The 17,533-nt window shown below is 49.3% G+C and overlaps 1 long non-coding RNA gene across 1 annotated transcript; it reads right to left on the reverse strand.

The window, feature by feature from the left end:
- Window positions 1-359: 359 nt before the first annotated feature.
- On the reverse strand, window positions 360-16,595 carry LOC148055281 (uncharacterized). The gene is made up of 4 exons (XR_015705695.1): window positions 16,483-16,595; window positions 9,599-9,715; window positions 2,141-2,262; window positions 360-600 (listed from the first exon to the last, which is right to left on the reverse strand). It is a non-coding gene; the product is annotated as an uncharacterized LOC148055281 (long non-coding RNA).
- Between the last annotated feature and the right edge of the window lie 938 nt (window positions 16,596-17,533).

Genomic DNA, 17,533 nt, shown 5'->3' on the forward strand with positions numbered 1-17,533 from the left:
CACTGGTCTCTGGCGCTAGCCAATGCCGTTCCAGCCCATTTCACCACCGTGGCAGGGATCAAGGACAAGGTGTTTACAGGTGCACACGTAAATTTAGTTGGGTAGCTGGACAGCCCACCAACAATCTCCTCCAGGTCATCACAGAGACCTGACGAGGAGAACAGACTGCAAATACATTTTCAGGACCATAACACAGTACAATTCCCAAGGATGTGTCTGCCCACGGACAAAGGACGCGGAGGACAAGAGCAGCATCTTCTCTGATAACGTAAATTCAGCCGGGAACACTGACCCATGACTGGCTCGAGCAGGAGCCCCCCTGGAAGGCTGCCTGGAGAGCAGGCAGACGAGCTGTCAAGGTGCTGCCCAGACTCCTAGCTCAGATTTTGCACTATTATTAGACGAAAAAGCCAATACAGCAGGCAGCTCCTCTACTGTGAAGTGCTTTTTCTTTACACTGGTGTTAAGACATCGACAGCGTTAGTTACCGCATCAGTGGCTCGGACTGCAGGCTTGGCGATGTCCAGCTGGAAATAAAGCAAGTCCTTCCTCCGTGTGGTGGAGCTGTGGCTTGCTGCGTTCCAACAGACTCACTGATGCCTATCAGGAAGGGTGACACCACAAAGAGTGACAGTTTTCTACCTTCTGATGACTTTGGCTTCTGGCTGCCAGAAATCTGAGAGCCAGTGCATGGGAATTTGTGTACTGCTCTGTTTTCAAGGGAGTGTGTTCAGTTAAGGTGGGGCCCCCAAAGTTATTTTTAGCTCAGCACAAATAACGGAGCAGAAGGCTTTGACGTTTTTCCTGAACGAGTCCCAGGACCAAATTAAAAAATCTAGGCTATTTAAGCTCTGATCAGGAATTTACACAGCCTTTCACCTTGATTTGTGCTGGCATTGGTGAGTTTGAGCACAGGCTGCTGACAGCAATGGGAGGATCAGCAGGAAGAAACGCATGGGGTACGGGTGAGGTGAGCTATGCCAATTGAGATCTCCGTTTTCTGTCCAAAATATAGGCTCAGTTTCTCCTCAAGTCTGCTCTGCAAAGTTGCTGAACAGCAACTCTTGACTTCAAGGAAGTACTCCAGTGCCTCAAAGGGCTGACAGCTCGCTGTTGCCAAATTAGAGTAAACAAGCCAATTTCCAGGTCCCCCGGAACTGCAAGCACGTTGATAATCACTTGGGAGAAAGTTTAAGCCTTAGCAATAACAAAGCCAGGGCACGTTCTGGTTGGCACACCCAGCTGGATGTTTACACTCACGCCCACGGAGGCGCCAACCCCAATCTCCTTCCATTGCAATGACAGGCCTGACTTTGCAGGGCTTCCAAAGGCACAACACCTCCTGCCCCGCAGAGGAATTTTACTCCCGGAAGGCTGAGAACGTTTTCCATAGGAATCTGCAGTTGAGAAAGGCGCTATTTTCCATGTTTCATATACGCAAAATGAGACATCCTCCACTGCTTATGTTCCGTAAGCCACGCACCATCTCTGTCAAAAGCTGGAACAAAGGTACTGACTTGAGTGGACTCTGTATGGACTCACCAGCACTGCTTGTCAGTGAGACAAGGGGCAGCTTTTGAATTCCTCTTATTACATATTTCCAGGGTCTCTCGTTTAAGCCTGTCTACAATCAAGTCAGGGAAACAAAGCACCTTTCTCCAGGGAGAGCTCCGCTGACTGCACAGCCAAAGGTAAAGCTACTGTGGACATTAAGAAGCCTCCATGCTACCCCGAGGCTGAGCTCAAATCTCAAAAAAAGCCAAAAATCTCCAGCTCAAACTAATAGACACATCTGCCAACAACTTCTTTTAATTTTTTGGAACTACTCTATAGATTATGTCATTGCCAAGAAAAAGAAGAGATATTTATGATGGTGACTGAAAAGCCTTGAAATTCCAAGTCAGATCCTCAGTGGTGTAAACTGGAGCGGCTCCAGCGAGTCAAGGGGACACTGCCAATTTACACAGGTTGAACTGGCTCTCTAGTTTTACCTGCCTGGCTCTCTAGCACACATGGACAATTAAAGGTAGCTTATTGAGCTACTGTATGAATATCTGCCACTCTTTCCTCTTAAGCCATCCAGTTGGACAAGAAATATAAGGGCACAAACGCAGAAGTAAAACCAGACATTTGCTCCTACCTTGAACTTAGAGGTAGCTGGTGTTGCAGCGTTGGCATGAGAATGGGAACTGAAAGGTGGACGGACAGAGAACGCCTGCTGATACCGTGTCGGGTAGTTTCCTTGAAGCCACTGCGTCTGTCCTGTAAACCGGGGGGGGAAAAATCTTTAGTTTGTAATAGGGTTGTGACTATTAAAAACAGGTACAACGGGGAGGTGTTTCAATACCAAAGCAACAGGAGCATGGGGAGGTTCTAGAGATACAGAAAACATGTGCTAAACATTCAGCAGGTGCTCAGGTTTATATAAAGCGCAGCTCAACAAATTTCCTAACGTTCCTGTCCTGAGGTTCTTGATGAACAAAGTTTCCCCAGGTGGGTCTCATTCAGAATCGGGGCCTTATTTAACATCAGGGAGGTTCTTTTGATCTGCCAGTCTCCTGGCTTTCATTATGACTGAGACATCTTTTTGAGAAGGAAATGTGTATTAAATAATGGCCTTTATTCTTAGTCTTTGGTATTAAAAAAAAGAAGTATATAGTCAACAGAAAATATACGTGCAATATGACAGCATGCAACTGAGGCCTTCCTGAAGGTGCGCACCAAACACATACCAGACTGCGGCGTTAGCAAACACGTACACATATGAGTAACTTTACTCGTGGCAATAGTCCCCATCATCTTAAACTACTCACACCGGTAAAGTGACTCCCATGATTGAGAGCACTGCAGGATTGGGCCCTGCGTACTCGACAGAGCATTTTAAAAAATTTAAATGCATTTAATCCCTTAAAAAAATGTAAACCAGTTGTGACCTCCTGGCATCCCCTGAGTTTAATGGGAGTTTTGTCTGCACAAGGAACGATTCCTTTGTTAGATCGAAACATGCTGAATTTAATCTCAGAATGAATTTTTATGGCCAAGACATAACCCACCCTTGAAAAGAAAGAGAGTTTATAATGGAAAGGCTGACACAGTCTGAATTATAGAGCTATAAATGACAGCACTTTAATCATTCGATTAAAGTGACCAGTCACTTCCAACAAAGGGGTGCTTGAGCCAAAGCTTTTGTAGCAGGTGGAAGGAGCCTCCGCTGACTTCAGAGGTCTTTGGATCAGGCCCAGATTGTTCACGGATTTCAACTATTTTTTATTCATTTCAATCCTTATTCAGCTAGATATTTAAACACGTGCTAAATATTTATTGTTTGTGTAACCTGGGACTAATCTCAAGTTTCACATTAGGCCTGGGTGTAACTATTTTGCCAACCGGTACTCGGATGAGCCAGTTTAAAGAGGGTCTTACTTGAATTTGATATCATATTTTACTTAGCTTTTTGGTGTTACCCTGATTGCTCTAAGGCAGTCGTCACCTTTTGTTAAAGCACATATTGACAGTGCAGCGCAGTGATTTTAGTTGTGTGGAATTAAAAAAAAACAAACAACACACCTCTCCAGTTATTTGGGGTTTCATTTTCATTTTTTTCATGTTTGGGGAAGAAGAAAAGACACAGGAAAAAAAAAAGAGAAAAGGGAAGGTTGAAAATGATTGGGTTTCAGGAAAAAAAATATTTTTGGCAATGAAATCAGGAAAAGCAGCAGGGTTTTTGAATAGTGAAGCTCACCAACCAAGCCAGGGAGAAAAAAAACCCCTGAACTGAGCTCTGAAACTTTACCTTCCTTTAATTATACAGGTGACATTTCAGACATTTAGTCTGATTTTTTTGCATCTGCATATTGAAAACACCCTTTTAAAAATACTTTAAAAAATAGCTGCTATAGAACATTTATTTAGTGAAAAGTAAATCTTATAAAAATTCAATTGCAAAGTAGTTAAGGTATTTGAATTTTTTTTAAAGAAGAAGAATCCCAAGAAAGAAAGTATTTGATGGCTAATAATCTCATTTCAATATAATAGGACCTTTCTTTTGCAAAGAGCAAGACAGGTTAAAAGATATAATTATGACTTTGCAAACTCTCCCAAGTGCTACGCGATCATCTGACAGTTCTGATCCCGGGCTCAGCTCTCAAAGGGGAAAAGTCTTTGTCTAGTTAGAGAGTTAAAGAGACAGGATCCCTATTCCACCCTCTGCCTACATTGCAATTTAACTGTCAAAAAAATCCAAGCTGCAAAATTGTCTTATTCCAACACAGCGCAAGGAAAGAGAGAGAGGTTTGAAACTGACCTGTCAAAAGCACCCTGTTTAAAAATGTATAATATATTTTAAATATTTTTTTCCGGAGGTACTTAAAGGTTAAAGATGTGCCAAAGAAGTAGGATGGATTTTTTTTCCCCCTTCACTAAAGCTTTTTAAAACAATTAAAACAAAAAAAAATCATTTCAAAATTAGGGATCATCAGTGTAAAAAATCCCCTGAAGATCAAAAGGAACACATTAGAATCACATTAATTCTGATTAAAAAAAAGAGAATAAATCCCCTTTTTCAATGGAAAGAGAAACTTCGAGGACATTTAAACAGTGTTTTCATTGTCAGAATTTACAAGAAGGTGGAGCAGAGTGTCTGGAAGAGACGAAGACCAAGGCAAGCACTGAGCCGTGAGGAAGGATACAGAGGCGGCTGTTGACAGTCTGTCCTGGATATTCTTGGGCTCTTTAAAGCCTTCGGTTTTTTAATGTTTCAAAATAGTGGAAGAAGGAGGGGAAAATATTTTTCCCGAGTAACCAAACAAAAGAAGTCATTTCTTAAGGGGGGTTTCCAAGGAGCCACAAACAAACAATTCCAAATCATTTTTTTTCCCAAATATAGATGGCAAACAGAGGGCTGGACACGACCAAAGACGTGACCAAACGAGCACGGGCCGTTGCACCAAAGCGGGTCGGATCTGTGGTACTGCAGCAGCACCTCCCCCGCCCAGGACTGCCTCGACAGGATCAGGCCCCGAAGCGCATTAGCAAAGCCGGGGGAGCCTGGGGGCTGCAGAAAGGCCAGACTGGGGTCTGTAAGCACCTGTGCTGCGGGTTCACCTCTGAGAGCAAGCAACGCGTTCCCCTAAGCAGGGAGCAGGGGCCAAATTTCCCTACTGTTCATCTCACCGCAAGTCAGGAGTGAGCCCTTCGTAAATCAGGAGTCAATTCATCGGAGGCAACAGTTTCCCCACCTGACAGACGCCAAGTGAGAGTGTGTTCAGGTCCGTTCATCCACCTCCATCGAGCCCCAGCAAACACCTCAACAAACTGGAGCAACTGGGAGGGCTTGCGCACCAGCAGCCTCCTTGTAGCCTTCGTTTGCTGCAGGGGGGCTTGTCCTCCAAGGAGCCAGTTGGGTTTTCCTCCCTCCTAATCAGCAAATTGTAACCTGCTCCTTCCCACATGTGGCTCGACTAATGGCCCTGCCGTGTGTCTGGCAGGGGCACAGGCCGAGCTGTTTCCCACACGCGAGTGCACGCACTCGGCGAGAAGGGGGAGCCAAGGGACAGGCAGAGCCGTGGGCGAGAGAGTTGTAGCTTTCGGACAAAAAGGTTGCAGGATAATGTCCCTCCGGGTCCCTCGTTGGCCTTTTAGATCTTTCCCGTAAATGAGTCCTCTCCCAGATGCTTGGGTCCCAAACCCACCAAGAAAAATGGGAATCTCCTTTGGGCTCTGCAGCTGGTCCTTCTAACCGAAGGCTGGCAGGGAGGGCACCAGCCTGTCTCCTCCTCGAAGTCACAAGCTAAAATCTTTCTAGGCCTGAGAGCCAAAGGACACCACCTCAGGGAGCTCCCCAGGTCACAGGAGGAGATCAAAGCAGTCCGGACTGAATAGCGCGCGCAGAGACTCGCATTGCCCGCACGAGGGCCGTGCAGCTGGGCTGGTACCATAGACTTTAACGTGCTTTGAAACATACGCTTATTTATTTAGATTTATACAAAGACCCTAAATGGTATCAGTACAATCCAAGATACCACCACCAGCAAGACAAGTGGCATAAAAATCAGCCTACCCCCTACTGCTCCCCCTGCCAAATTTTCTCCCTTTCCAGCCCTCTTCACTCTCTCATTTCCAGGTGGGTGGGGAAAGAGAAGAGCTTTGCAACAGCACGGAATGTCACGGGCAGACACGGGGAACGTCGGAACAGTGGTAAAGCAGCAGTTGTGTATTGGTGCTTATCTTCAACTTTTTAATATATATAAAACTGGTAAATCGGGGTGTGACCAAACTAAAAAAAAACGGGGATGGGGGACCTCATTAAAGCATCCTTGCAGACTGATTTGCGTTAGGAAGTATGTCACCACAGTCCCGTGTTTCCACAGGACCTGCAGGGTGACCAGGCATTAAGTATTGCTCACTAAAAATTAAAGCCAAACTGGACTCCTGCCCTAGGAAACTTGCCAGATTTCTGCTCTTAAAGGAATGATAAGCGTTTGGGATGCTGGTTGTCTGACTGTGCAAAATCAGGGTCAAGTCTGGGATAAGAGCTCCTCATCAAATAGCTCCAATCCCGCTTCCCTTAAACCCGGAGGGAAGTCTTCCTCTAAGAGCAGGACGAGAACCCACCAGCAAGACGAAGGTGTGCTCCTGGCAGCCCAAATGGATGGTCCTAGGGCAAAGGGCTTTTAGAAGGCGTTCCTTTCATGGATGTTGCTCACAAGAAGACAAGCAAGCCCTCCCATCCTTTCCATTAAGCTCTCTGGTCCTAAATTCTCGTCAGTTTGCCTCAGCCTTTCAAGGGATGAGACAGTGATGGGTTTTCCCTGGTGGAACCAAGAGCAGGATCTGGGTCTCCTTGGGAAACATCATATGCTAAAGCTGGCTTCCTCATGCCACTGTAAAGCTGCCACGATTCACCACATATGAACCAAAATTCATCTGCTTTGCACATTTTCCTCTTAATCCAACCTGTTCTCCAGCTCATCGTTTCTTGTTTGTGATCAGTTTGGAAGGATTTGTGCCTTTGTCTCAGGGACAGTCTAGCTGCTTGCTTATGACAGCACCAAGAGGGCTGCAGGTGTCAAAAGGGAATTCCTGCAGTGAAAATCATGACTGTAGTTCTGAGGAGACACGGAGAGTGGGGAGTAAGACGGTGTGAATGTCACCTGGTGAGAAGAGTAGCGAGTGGCAGAGAGCCACGGCACACGCTGATTCGACGCGTTAAGTGCGCAGCTGGAGCAGACACATACACACAAAAGGGGAGAGGCAGTCAGCAGGCGTAACCCCGTGGAATTCCACAGCAAGACCCGTGCTTGGGTGCTTGCTTACAATTTTCACCTCATCGCTTTCCTTCCTTCCTATTGCTGCAGAAACCACCCTCATCTGAGCATCCCCAATGACCCGTTCCAACGGGCACCCTCTTACCAGCCCGTTCAAACCAAAGGCCGTGGTTAATACCAACAGCTTTGCCAGGATTTTCTCAGCTAGGGGAAATTTGCAGGTGGTGTGAAGCTAGGGATGCTGGCTTTACACCGCAGAGCCTGACCCTGCAGAAGCAGAGTACCTGTCCTCAGAGCAACGTCTCACCATCAAACGAGACAATTTCAGCTGAGCTGTGAGCTGAGCTGCCTTCAGGCTGGGACAGGCTCAGGCGACGTCCCCACTCTGCAGTTGGTCCCCCCTCAGCGCACAGCACACGTTTCGGTTTGATTGATTTTGTAATTGCTCGTTTAATTGAACAGTTACAGCAACACTATCAGGAAAAGGTTTCAGGGCTGGGAAGGGGGGTGGGAGGGGAATTGGAGCTGGGGAAAGAGCAAAATGGGTTTTTCCCTTTCTCTTAAGATGAAAACAGAGAGAAGAGGCAAGGAGATGAGCTCCCCTTAGCTGGCACTGAGGAGGAAGGGAGCCGAAAACAATAAATTACAAAAAGAGAAGAAGAAAAATGAGAAGTGGGTTGAAAAGTGTGGCAGGGCCAGAGGGTCCCAGGGACTGCTTAGCCTCTAACTGACATCCTCTTCCTGCTAGCTGTGAATGCTGGCATGAGGAAAATGGGCCACAGAGAAGGAAAGCTGGGAAGCTCTGTGAGCTGGAAGGGGGGGAATGAGCAGGAGAAGGTGGGAGAAGATGCCTGTGTGCCTAAATAAAAGGTGCACGAGCAACACGGAGAGACAGGGAAAGACATAGCTGTGTCAGAGAAGCTGCGAAGAGCGGAGAGTGTATGAAAGCAAAACAGATGTGTACAGCAAGGTCTGCATTTCGAGCACAAGAAAGGGTGGTGTGTGTAGCATATCCTTGTCCGAGAGGTAAACCTCCAGGGAGTGGGAGAATGGCCCAGCAGGTATACATAGGAAAGCTGGGATGTGCGAGAGTGAAGGGAGAGCGCACATATATGAGAGGAAAGCGAGAAAAATAGTGACAGAGATGGATGGACGCCTGCGCCAAAGGAGGCGAGTGCGAGAGACATCAGGACACACACTGGCTGGGTTGATCGGTGAGCCTGCTATTGGGTATGCTCTGCTGTTACGCTGTGATACGAGGTTGCTGCTTACTTGCAGAGCTGGTGCCACGCTGGTTTTCGTGTCTGGGGCTGCATGGGCACTACTTCCATGTGTCTGTGAACTTTTTGGAGCATTTCTGCCCCCGATCTGCATACACTGCCTAGGTGGGCTTCCCAAAGGGGTGAGCACCTCTAGTTGTTGGCGCGGTAGGCGTTTGCATCACTTTTCACAGCGTGTTTGTGTATACCCATGTGAAGGGGTGGGCACGGACACGTGTGTAAATCCGCTACACGCCCATCTGTGCAGTGGGCATAGCACGCCTCTGCTTCCACGAGTCCAGATGTGGCAGTGCCACTGCATGCCCCTCTGTGGTACACGTGTGTCGAAGCGGGAGCATGTGCGGGTTGGGTGTGTGTCAGGAAAAGGACAGGAGAATCCAGACAGGGTCAGGGGGGAAGGTGCACACAGAGGCCATGGTGCAGCTCCACAGCAAAGGAGATCAGGTTTCAGGAGAGCCTGGAGCTCCGGCTGGAGGGGGACAGGAGGTGGGCTTTGCTGCCTGCATTCCCTGGCAGGCAGCACAAGGCAGGTTTAAAGAATATCCTTCCATTTAGGAGTTTGTTTATTATTCTTAACTAAGCAGCTCAGACAGGCAAGCTGGCAGCACCATGTCCACACTGACTTCCCAGGAAGGCAGGGAAGGGAGGGACAGGAAGGCAGATTTCCAGACTAGGGGACAAAGGGATTTATGTACCACTGGGCTAGGGAAGGGGGCAAAGCTGCTCTGCTAACTATTCAGAAAGAACATGGAAGACACTCAGCTTTGGGATGTCAGGGTGGAGTCTGGGTGGGGTGCAGCTGCAGTACGGCAAACAGGATCATAGCCGACTCGCTGTTCCAAAACCCAGCAGCCCCCTTGGGCTGGCTGCTCCTCTTACACTTAAGAATGTCAGACTTTTGTCTGAAATTCCTCGGATCCGGGAGCAGAGACTCAGCTATGTGTTTTCTAGGGAGGAAGCAGAAGCGATCCCTTCTCTCTCCTGTTAAAACCCACTTATTCTGTCAGGAGTCACAGGGCACCAGGATATTTGTGGTACTAGAAATTCCCTCACCTTGCAAGTGTGTCCATACCAGGGAGTCAGTGCACATCTCCCAGCTCTGTGTTTTGGCTTGTCGGGCCCATCTAGCAAGTTGTCAGCTACTGCAGCGATGACCAAGAACACAGCAACCTAGATAGAAAGGAGAGACGGTGTTGGTATGCATTTCTCACAGGGACAGACCATATATATCTGTGGGCTCCCTCAAAACGTGACAGAAGAGGGAAAGGTTCTGCATGGATGTCCACAGAGTGAAACACACAGGAGTATTTTCCTGCATACTGCTTGTGCACGCACACCAGCTTAGCTTAACACTGCCCGTGTGCGCAAAGATACGCAGAGCAGTGTTTTTTAGCCGGCACCTTCCACATCTTCCGTGGACTCTAGTGTGCGCGGGAGTGCTGCAGATCCAGGTGACGGGCGCCCACCTGCAGCGTGTGGGCACACACCGAACTTACCCCCGTGCGACAGGGGAGTTCGCGTCCTTGCAGCTCAGGGCAGGACTGCAAAGGAGGGACTATTTTTGCCGTTCGCTGAGCGCTGATGTGTGTGCTCACACTGTCATGAAAATGAGGTCAAGGAAGGTCACTCAGTTCAACAGTATAAATCAAGGAGGAAAGTAGAGTGGAAGCCTGTGAATACTCGGGAGATCTCAGCAGCAGGGGGTGGCCGGGGGAGCGGAGGAAGGGCTAATGAGACCGGGAGTGCCACACGCGGGTGAAGCAGAAAATAGCGGTGAATGAAAGCAGCCAAACGGTGGCAGCCAAAACAGAAGGCAGGAAAGCCCAGCCTCAGGTCCTTTATCCTGCGCTATAACCAACGCTTCGTGTTAACTCGCAGGATTATTCTGCCAGAGCAGGCAGAGGGGCTCCACACCCTCCGGTCCCAACCCGCTGACAGGAAACCTTTCACTGGAAACTTGCTTGCATTCAGTGCAAAATGTCTCACTTCTGTTAGCAATTTGTTCCCATCACAAGCATTCCTGGGAGGAGGTTGGCGGGGTAGGAAGCGGCCGGGAGGGCTGCGCGGGACGCTTCCACCTGGCGACCTGGTTAATAACACAATGGAGCAGACAGCCGGCCTTTCACCACCTCTCGCTTTCCTCCATGTCCCTCATTCCGCCTTTCACCACCTCCCCCTCCATTTCTCTCCTTTCTCCTCCCTTTTGCCAGCCTCCTCTCTCCCCTTCTCCACTTCCCCTCTTCTTTCATCCCTTTGTTTTTCTGCTGCTATGAGCTCCTAGCACATTTGGACCTCGCGCTCTGTCCCGTCTGCAGGCCTCCCAAACTCATCACACCTGTGCCCCACCGCCCTCTCGGGTACGGCAGAACTCAGCACTTTCTCCTTGGGCTGGGTCTGAGCCTCCAAAATGCTCTTTGTGATCAGTCTTCTCTCTGGACAGAAGTCTCCCTCGCTCCCTCTTCCCTTCCCCCTTCTCTTTCTCTCCCTCACATAATATTTTCCATATGAAGAAGCCTTCCTGAAGCCACACACTGCCCTCTCGGCGAGTCTTAGGCGGGTTAAAGGAGACCCTGGGAGCCTTTAATCCTCTCTCTCTCGCTTGCTTTCATCCTCAGCCACAGCTGGACGCCCCATTGATGTGGAACAGACCAAACACCAGGCCTCTCACTAAGCTGCTGCTGTGGGGCCTCTTCTCCTTTAGAGGCGAGCCGAGCCCATGGCCCATGTCCTGCTTACAGAGCGCCTGTCCCGCGTGCCCAGCGGCCCCGGCACGCACACGTCCAGCCCCTCCGGCCCCGGCTCTGCCTGCCTCCCCCCGGCCGTGCTCCTGCTCTCACTGCAGCAGCCGTTTCTCTGAGCCATCTTCCACACCACCTTGTTCTGAGACAAGCCCCCACCTTCTCCCTCATCCCAGCATCCCCCTTTCTCAGCATTATTTAGCATCAGTTCGCCACTGCCCCGCATCCCTGCGGAGCATCAGGCCTGGATGAGGGTGAAGGACTGGTTTATGGTGCTCTGCTGAAGCAGCCACCGGTGGGGATGCCCCCAGGAAGGGCCTGGCAGGCTCCATCATCTGCCAGATAAGGCCTTAGGACTGCAGCCTGCTTACAATTTCGGGAAGAAGGGTCTTTGCTGCCTGTTCCAGACCTCCCTTAGGGCACGCTGCAGGGTGAGGCATGGATACACAGCTTCTCTAAAACCTTTGCAGCACGCACAGGATGGGCTCACATGGGCACTTGCCTCCTGGAGCCAGAGGAGTGACAAACTGCCATGCCCGGGCACCTGCCCGCAGCAGGACACCCTGGGCTTTGGCCGCTGCGCGCTCCGCTAGCCGGGCGTTTCGTTCTCATTGCAAAACACGGGGAATATTGCGAAGGCACTGCGAAGGCCGGCATTTCACCTCGGTGCCGAGCTCTAGGCAGCTAGCCGGCTGCTTGCGAGCAGAGACCGGGCCTGGCTGCCGAAGACCCCCGTCCCCGCCTGCGAAGCCCCTGCCGGGGGACCCCTGTCCCTGTCCCTGCCCCCAGACCCCGCCCCCCCGCAGGCCCCATTCCCGGTCCTCCCCCGCCCCCTAGCGGCCGGAGCCAGCCCTGCCCCGCGCCCGCCGCCGCCCCGAGCGGCCCCGCTGCCGGGTCCTGCCGTGGTGCTCAGCCAGGGCCAGCGTGCGGCGCAGGCAAACCCGGAGCGGGGAAGTCTCCGTAAGGCCGCTGGCATTTTAAGAGGTGTTTAATCCAAAGAGGTTTCTGTGGATTTCACGGTAGTGAGAGTACGTCAATGGGAAGCAAGAATTTCTATGGAAGGCAACAGAGAACGTATGGTTTCATCCTTGATTGGATGAAAAGCTCAAAAGAAACTTCAGGGGGCTTTGGGGACTCCAAGCAGATAGGCAGAAAAGAGGTGGCTTGATGAGAGAGTTCAGAGAAAAGGGAAAAAATGATCCAAGCTGTCAGAAACACAACCTAGGAGGGAAAAGTAAAAGCCTTGGGGATGGTTAGTCTGGAGTGGAAGGACTGAGGGGAGGCATGGCAGGCGTCACTGCATCCAAAGCAAGGGAAAGGGAGTAATCTGTTCTCCGGGTTCAGAGCGGACACAACAGGGAGCGAGGCCTTTAAATAGCTGGGATGTCAGATGTTAGGAGAAGCCTTCAAACAAGGATGGTGCGGCACTGGAACAGGTCACCGGGAGAGGGCTGCAACCTAAACTAGTGCAACAGAGATCTTTAGAAATTACGTCGAAAGAGCTGATCCTACTGCGTGTCACGGGGCGAGATTAAGTGACCTCCTGAGATAACATTCATCTTGTTTTCTGTGATGCTGTAATTAAAAGCCACATTGATCCTCTGTCAGAGATGCAGCAAAAGGACCAACTTCATTACCTCCTTGCTGTTCCTTAGTGACCAACACACTAGCCCCTGGACGGACATCTCCATGACCTGTCCTGCCCAGAGAGCTTCTCTCCTCAAAGACAGGACCTCCAGTGGACATGGCGAATGCAGACGCTGTGGGAAAGGACGAGGCATTGCAATGGAGCGCAGTTCTTGGCTCGGTTTGTAGGCAACCAGTTGCAGAAACTGAACTAATTGCGGACTCTTGGGACTTGTTCATAAGAGAACGAGTGCATTCCCCCTTCTTGTTATTGAGCATCAAGCGCCTGATGAGAGAGGGATTTGGGGACAAGACAATGCGAAGATATCTAGCACAAAATGATTAGCCAGAATGTACTGTTAATAAGCTGCTTATTCATATAATTGGAAATTATTTCCAGCAAGGGTGTCACTACAGTCTTTCTGCACTGCTCTGGTGGAGCGAGGCAGCTAGGTACTGGCCCAGGGGAGACCCCTGCGAGCACATCGGCTGGTGGGGAGGCAGAGGAATTTACTACTGTTATACTTCTTCACTGTCACTGCCTTGAAGGGCAGAGAAGGGCACAGGGATTTCAAAGGGAGGCAGAAGGGACTCTGCCCAGCCCTGCTGCCTAGGGACATGTTTCCCCGTACGGCAAGCACGAGGCATCTGGGAGCAGCGTGGAAGGACAGTCCTTCTCCAGCATCCTGGAGCTGTAACAAGGGTAAGGCCAAGAAAGCATGGAGTCAAGACAAAGACGACCTGCCACCACTTGTGCTTTCCAAAGCGGCCCTTTAAGTTAGAGCCAGCTGTGGAAGAGCCATGAGTGAGCCCACCCCAGAGCTGTGCCAGCCATCCCTAAAAGAAGACTCTGGTTGTGGCTACGATGCACGCATTGTGGCTTGGTGATTGAACTGGAGGTTTCCACAGGTGGCTTTGCTCACCTTGAGGAGAGCTGGCTTCATCCTGGTTTCCAGGAGGCAGAGTTCCTTGGGGAGGCCAAGGGAAAGGAGGGGAAAAGCTACAGAAGCCATTGCCCATTCCCTCCGTTAGCTCTGCCCAGCGGGTGCACAAATACAGGGATGTGGCATTGCACCACCCCAGGTCTTTCTCCTTCCCTCACCTCCACTGGGGTGGAACCCAGGCCTGCGAGGCACCCAGGCTCAGAATCAGCCACGTGGAAGTTCACGTGCCTCTAAAAAACTGAAACATTTCTCCATTTTCCTGAGGCCAAGGGCTGGCCAATTTTAATGATGTTGCTAGTGGGAGTGTCGAGGGGTCTTTCAGGGACAACACTGAGAGTGTACCAAGATGGAGAAGTGTGGCTTCTGTTGATGCAAGGGGGAGAAGAAAACAGCTTCTCCTCGAATTCTGCCTAATACATCTGTGTCTTCTGAAGCAGCCAAGCTCTGTTGATATGGACAATTCAATTATTGAAGCACGAATTTGGTTGCAAAACAGCAGTGAAGGATTTCTGTGCCAAGCAGTAAGCCACTAAGCGCAGGCACATCCTCCAGCAGTACCAGTGTGGGAGAGGAGGGTACAGAGAGAAGACATCTACTGATCTTCTGATCTGCCTCCAGTGGTGCCCTTTCTCTTGGCTCCAAGACAGGCATGGAGCAGAGTCCTCCTGCCTCTGCTCTTCTGTTTTTCAGGTAAGAGAAGGGGTGAGGCAGTACCAGAGGCAAGGGGAGCTTGGGCACAGTGTTTCTCTTGCATTTGTCTAAGGTCCTGTACAATGAGTGATATTCCAGCGTTAGGAAAGGAATTTTCCAAAAGTTTCTACCACCAGAGCAAGTTTCTTTTCAGATGGAGAAATTCTCTGCACTGCTACGAAAGGAGACGGACCAGCTCTGGTTCCTGTTACCTGGAGATTCTGGCTTCTCCAGGACCATAAGCCGTGCCACTCTGGGCACAGTTTCCTCTTCAGAAACAGGTATAAGGGTGTCGTGCAGACAGCACCTCCCCTGGCACTGCCTGGCCCAGCTCCGCCGCTCCCTGAAAGGACACGTGGTCACTGGCTCAAGGGACAACTGTCCTGGCACCGCTTCCTTCTCTGCATGTGCAATGTTAGGATTGACAGGAAGGCCTTCAAGCATTTGTTTTGTGGCTGTTAAATGCGTCTTAGGAGTCGATTATTAAGATGCAGAATCCCAGGTACTGTGGCACACCAGGCTGAGTGCAGAGCCCCGCACCTTTGATGCGGCACAAAAAGCAACTCTGAAGGGAAGGATCCCTCTGAAAACCTCTGTCAAGGAAAAGGAGAGTCTTTGGGAGGCAGCAAGGAAACAAATGTACATAAAAGACTTGCTAATAATTTTGGAGCTGGGATCATCCAAACGACAGCAGCGTAATACTATTTCAGCAGCCCCCAGGAACGACCAGCGCAGATTTACTATCACACACGACTGACAGAGTCTTCTGTTCCCTTACCAAACCTTTTATATACTCGGTCTTTTGAAGCCTCCGCAGAGCCAGCTCAGGCCTGTTAACTATTCCATAGAGGGAACATAATTCCCTATATATTTGTGCTCACTGTATCTCTAGACACAAAGCTTGAATAGGTATGAAAAGATCTGTCCCTGAGCACAGTACTAAGCTGGAGAATCTCCTCACCTTTTGACGACCACGGTTTCCCACCTGATCCCTCCCTTTCTCCCCGATACACACCTCCAGCCATCACAAGAGCTTGTGCAGAGCTACAGCGGAGCCGGCACCAAGCCACACCGCACGATTTCTTCATTTTTTAAGGGACTGTTTCTGACTCACGCTCTCAAGCAGGACAGACTAAAACCAAGGAATCCCCCAACACTACAAGACAACAAACAGTTTCTACACCAGATCCTCATAGACAGTCAGCAAGCTTTGGTTGAGGAAAACTGTACTTTAGGGCAAATTTGTGATTTTTAACCCAAAAATATATTTGCCTTCTGTGAATGATCAAATTTTTTACTTAAAGTAAATTTGTATTATCCTTTACAATACAGTAAAAAATGAATTTGGAATAAGGAAAAGGCCCCATTTTCCTATTAGCAATGCAGAGGGATGCTGAAATACAACATTCCTTCCCTTCTTTTTCTGTGGAGAGAACTAAGTACTGGAAATTTTGAAAATATGGGTATGAGCACGTCACAGCCTCTTGAACAAGGAAACGTTCGTAAGCCAGCACTGACACAAGAGCATCCCCTCTGCCCACCTGGCGCTTCATCCTCTGGCACAACTCGTGACACTGTGCAGGGCACGGACAGACCCACGCCACGAGAAACACTGCCAATGCTCTGCCGCCCGCTCTCTTACAGTCCGTTTCCTTACCCTTGTTTTGTCTTTTTTACTGCAAGGTTTGTACTGATGAACAGGAAAATAGCACAAAAATAATGTCTGTAAAAAACTACGCATATGACAAATAACCATGAAACCTGGAGGAAGCATCTGAATGTTCCCCAGACTCCCCTTCTCCCCAGCCTTTTGTTACCTTATTGCTGGATCACACACTCCTCAGACCAAGAATTCAAACAAAATGCTATTAAAATTTGTTACGTTACTCTCCTTTTTCTCCATTTCTGTAAAAAAAGGACAAGCTATTTTAAGGCTTACCTCAATTTTATGTTCTTTCAAATATTTTTGCAAAAGGCTTTTTTGTCCCCCCACAACCTGAGATAAGACAGCCTAAGAATTTACTCAGCAGCTCCTAGCTTGCTAGATTCTTCCACAAAGTCTGAAGAAAGGAATGACTTCCTCTATCAGCGGTTTTATACCAGCTCATTTGGTAATGGGCTGAGGCTGCTCAGCTGTGAACACTGATGAGTTTCTCCCAGCTCTGCTGTGATGGTGGTAACAGGAAAGGAGAGATAGAGCGCTTGTATCTTAAAGTTGCTCCTATACCTAAATCCAGCAGCTTCGTCCTGTCAGAACTTGGGGCACTGTGGGAAAATAAGTTGTTGTGGGAGAAGCAGAGAGCAAGCGGTGTGTGAGGTACGCAGGACCGAGGTCCCAGCTGAAGCCAGGCTCTGGATTTCACCTGTAAAGGCTTTATCCCAGAGTGGATATGTCATTCATAGATGTGTCATCGTGGCTCTTAGCTGGGATTTATACAGTGGTTCGTATGTTCTGCAGTTGTCCAATACCACTCTGCTGGGGAGCTGAAGAGCCTCTCTATTTTATGTCCCTGTAACGTCCAGAACTACAACGCTACAGGGAAAGCCTGGTGCTGAAGGAAAGATAAAGATAAATGGGATATCGTGGTCAGCACCGATTACCACCTACCAGCATACCCAAACAAGGTTCATTCGGAGAGAAGCACTATGCTTGATGGCAACCAGAAGGGGACAATCACTGTCACAACGCGGAAGCCGCAAGTTGAAGACTCAGGAGTGTACTGGTGTGCACGCTGCATGCGTTCTCATTTTACCCAAATAATTGAGATTAAGCTGTCTGTTTCCAAGAGGGAGTATTTCTTTTCAAGGAAAGTGTGGGGCATTTTGTAGATTTCTGCCTCACTTTCTCTGCTTAGCTTTTCAGTGGTTAGGATTACCTTCTCCCAGGTTACTGAGGAATCGTACGAATAGCCGTAGTAGGTCAGACCAAAGGTCTCCAACACTGGCTGAAGCAGGTAATTAGGAAGGAGTATAAAACCAGAGAAGCACAT

Source organism: Nipponia nippon, unplaced genomic scaffold (genome assembly GCF_047370975.1).
Source record: "Nipponia nippon isolate SJK-2023a ecotype South Korea unplaced genomic scaffold, ASM4737097v1 scaffold_25, whole genome shotgun sequence".
NCBI lineage: Eukaryota > Metazoa > Chordata > Aves > Pelecaniformes > Threskiornithidae > Nipponia > Nipponia nippon.